This window comes from Pseudophryne corroboree, chromosome 3 (assembly GCF_028390025.1).
Source record: "Pseudophryne corroboree isolate aPseCor3 chromosome 3, aPseCor3.hap2, whole genome shotgun sequence".
Lineage (NCBI taxonomy): Eukaryota > Metazoa > Chordata > Amphibia > Anura > Myobatrachidae > Pseudophryne > Pseudophryne corroboree.
The window spans coordinates 784,765,580-784,769,286 of NC_086446.1; positions in this window are offsets into that span (position 1 = coordinate 784,765,580).

The window sequence follows — 3,707 nt, forward strand, 5'->3', positions numbered from 1 at the left end:
AATTCTCCATCTGTAAGGCTGGCAAGACTAGTCATGTTTACACTGGAAAAGAGGAGATTAAGAGGGGACATGATCAACATTTACAAATATATAAGGGGACAATATACAGATCTTGCGCAGGACCTGTTTTTGGTTAGATCAACACAGAGAACTCGTGGACACTCGCTCAGGTTAGAGGAGAGGAGTTTCCGCACAATACGGCGTAAAGGCTTTTTACGGTAAGGACGATACGTGTTTGGAATTCCCTGCCTGAGGGAGTTGTAATGGCCGACTCAGTCAACACCTTTAAGAATGGGTCAGATAAATTCCTAATGGATAAGGATATCCAGGGTTACGGGGCATAATCACGCACTGTGGTTATTATAAAAAAGAGGGGTAAAACTTAACGGCTGTCATCAACTTCAGTCAAAATTTTCTACAAAATTATCGTGCAAAGGAGACCACAAATAGGTTGAACCCGATGGACAATTGTCTTTTTTCAACCTTAGATACTATGTTACTATGATTTGTCGCTTTGCTGTCACAGGGCCACCAGCTGCTGCTGCTAGATACATATGTCAGACGATGCTGTATTCAGGCTTTGTCCAGACAGACCGTTTTTTTTTTTTACTTTTAAAAATAATCAAATATTTGTTTTTAACTGTTCAGCCCTCGTTTTCCATATTTCCATCTGCGATTTTCCAAAGAAACGCTGACATGGAGTTGTATGGATTAATACTCCCATATTGCATGCACATAAATAAATGCCATACTCTGTGTTGCACGCATCTGTATGACTGGAACTCTCTCGTCCACACGTTTGGTCTCATAGCCGTCACCACGGGGGTGATTCAGACCTGATCGCTACTGTGCGTTTTATCACAGCGGGCGATCCGCGATAGACTGCGCATACGTATGTACCGCAAACAATAACAGGCATCGCCGGACAGCGACAGGCTGGTGCGAGAAATGCAATCGCACAGCAATTCGCAGGCTGATTGACACGAAGCGAGCGATTGTGGGTGGTTACTGACCGTTTTCTGGGAGTGTTGACGTGAGCTCTGGCCCCGATCAGCCCGTTCTCATCGCACTGTAGGAGTAAGTCCTGGGCTGCGCACACATTGCACAGACTGGAAAAATCATTCGATGATGAGCAGCTGTCCGCTGACTGAGGGATTTATTGCAGCTCGGCGTACACATGCAATCGCACACTTTCACGGCGAATATACACTCCCCTTGGGCGGCGACTATGTGAACGCAGGACAACAATTTTAGCAGCCCAGCGATCAGGTCTGAATCACCCCCATTAACCGGATGCACTTGCAGCACCCGATGCGAAAGATCCAGTGGCGCACCCAGGGGGGTTTCCGAGCACCCAGAAACCCCCCTCCACTAAAAAAAAAAAAAAAAAAAAAAAAAAAAGATTTTTTTTTTTAGCTGCATGAGTATTATTAATGGCTGTCTAGCGTCCTCTGCAGCCTGCTGTCTTCCTGGTGGCACTTGTAAGTGCAATAAAAGTTTACTTTATTTTAATTATAGTACATATATATCCATGTGCATACATATATACACATGTATATACATACATACATACATACATATAAACACACACACACATATGATATATATATATATATATATATACATGTGTATATCTATTAGTGTACTGTATGTGTGTGTACATATATATATATATATATATATATATATATATGTATGCATGTTTAATATGCTATGTATATGTGTATATGTATGTGTGTGTTTATGTATATATATATATGTGTGTGTAGATATATGTATGTATATATATATATATATATATATACACACACACACACAGACACACTAGTTTTACGGACCCAGCATATACTGGGTCACCTCAGTCCCCACCCCCGTGATTGGCTCCGCCCAGTTCTGGAAACCCCCCCATGCAAATCCTGCGTTTGCCACTGAGATCCATCTAAAAACGGGTGTATTTACGCATTCACACAACCCTGCACAGCCCGCAATTCCATTTACACACTCTTTATGAAATTTCCTCCAACATGCAAATGCACTTTTACCACCCAAGTGGACATGTGACTGAGTTATATGTGACTTTGCATCGCTCCCTGGGCCTAATTTAGACCTGATCGCAACAGCTAATTTTTTCTTTAATGAGCAAAATCATATTGCACTGCAGGTGGGGCAGATGTAACGTGCAGAGTGAGTTAGATTTGGGTGGGGTGTGTTCAAACTGAAATCTATATTGCAGTGTAAAAATAAAGCAGCCAGTATTTACCCTGCACAGAAACAATATAACCCACGCAAATCTAACTCTCTCTGCACATGTTACATCTGCCCCACCTGCACTGCACTGCTACAGCGCACTTGGATTTGGAGCATGCCCAGTGTGCAAACATGAAAGATATATCAGTAAAACTGCCCTGCAATCAGCACCTCATTAGCCCACAAAGAATTTTTATGAGCATATTTCACCATAGGAATGAGCGGGGGGCAGGGACTCAAAAACGCTCAACCTTTAAAAGTTTGGCGGTAGTCTTTAGTAAATCCAGATGGATGATAAACAAAACCAAGGAGACCAATTATCATGTGCTATGACCCGAGTATGTGGGGCCGGTTCATTAAGCTCAAGCTGTTGGCTGAACAAGCCTCAAACTCTTGAAATCCAATCTTGCTTCACCCAACAAGGTGCGCGTTTTATAACTGGTAAGCCGTTAGCGTAATTTCAAGACTGAATTCACAGCTCACAGATAAAAGACTGTAATAGGATATATAGCTTTTTTCTGCCTGTTTGGATACATTTTATAGGAGCATAAATATCAGGCTGATTCTGTACTTAAAGCACATGGAAACTGCAGTTTCTGTATATTTAATGACAGAATTAAGTGTCATTGCAGTGGCGCACATAAGGGGGGTTCTCTGTATCCAAATCCTCCCTGACAGACCTTTTTTCTTTTCTTTCTGAGACCAGAGGCGTATCTAGGGTAGGGCGAGTGGGGCACGTGCCCTGGACGCCTTGGCAGGCCCAGGAGAGGGGGCGCCGCCGGCGGCCAGTGCATCATGCACCGAAATGTGAGGGGAGGAGAGCGCACCGTCTCTCCCTCCCCTCACCGCCGCTGAAAGCCCTAGCAGCACTGCCAGCAGCGCTGCTGTGTCCGGCCTCCGGCGGCGTTAGCCAATCAGAGCTTGCAGACTGGCTCCTGATTGGCTGCCGGTCCGCGAGCTCTGATTGGCTAGCGAACCGGCGCCACACAGCCGCCGGAGACCTGTCCTGTAGCGGTGAGGGGAAGGAGAGGCGCTCTCCTCCCCTCACATAGAACAAGTGGCGCCGGTGACTCGGTAAGTGACCGGGGGGGAGAGAGAGAGCACAGTGGGGCATGTAACTGGCACAGTGAGGTATGTAACTGGCACAGTGGTGCATTGTATCTGGCACTGTGGGGAAATGTAACTGGCACTGTGGGGCAATGTAACTGGCACTGTGGGGCATTGTATCTGGCACTGTGGGGCATATATCCGGCACTGTGGGGCATTCTATCTGGCACTGGGGGGCAATGTAACTGGCACTGTGGGGCATTGTATCTGGCACTGTGGGGCAATGTAACTGGCACTGTGGGGCATTTATCCGGCACTGTGGGGCATTCTATCTGGCACTGGGGGGCAATGTAACTGGCACTGTGGGGCATGTAACCGGCACTGTGGGGCAATGTAACTGGCACTGTGGGGCA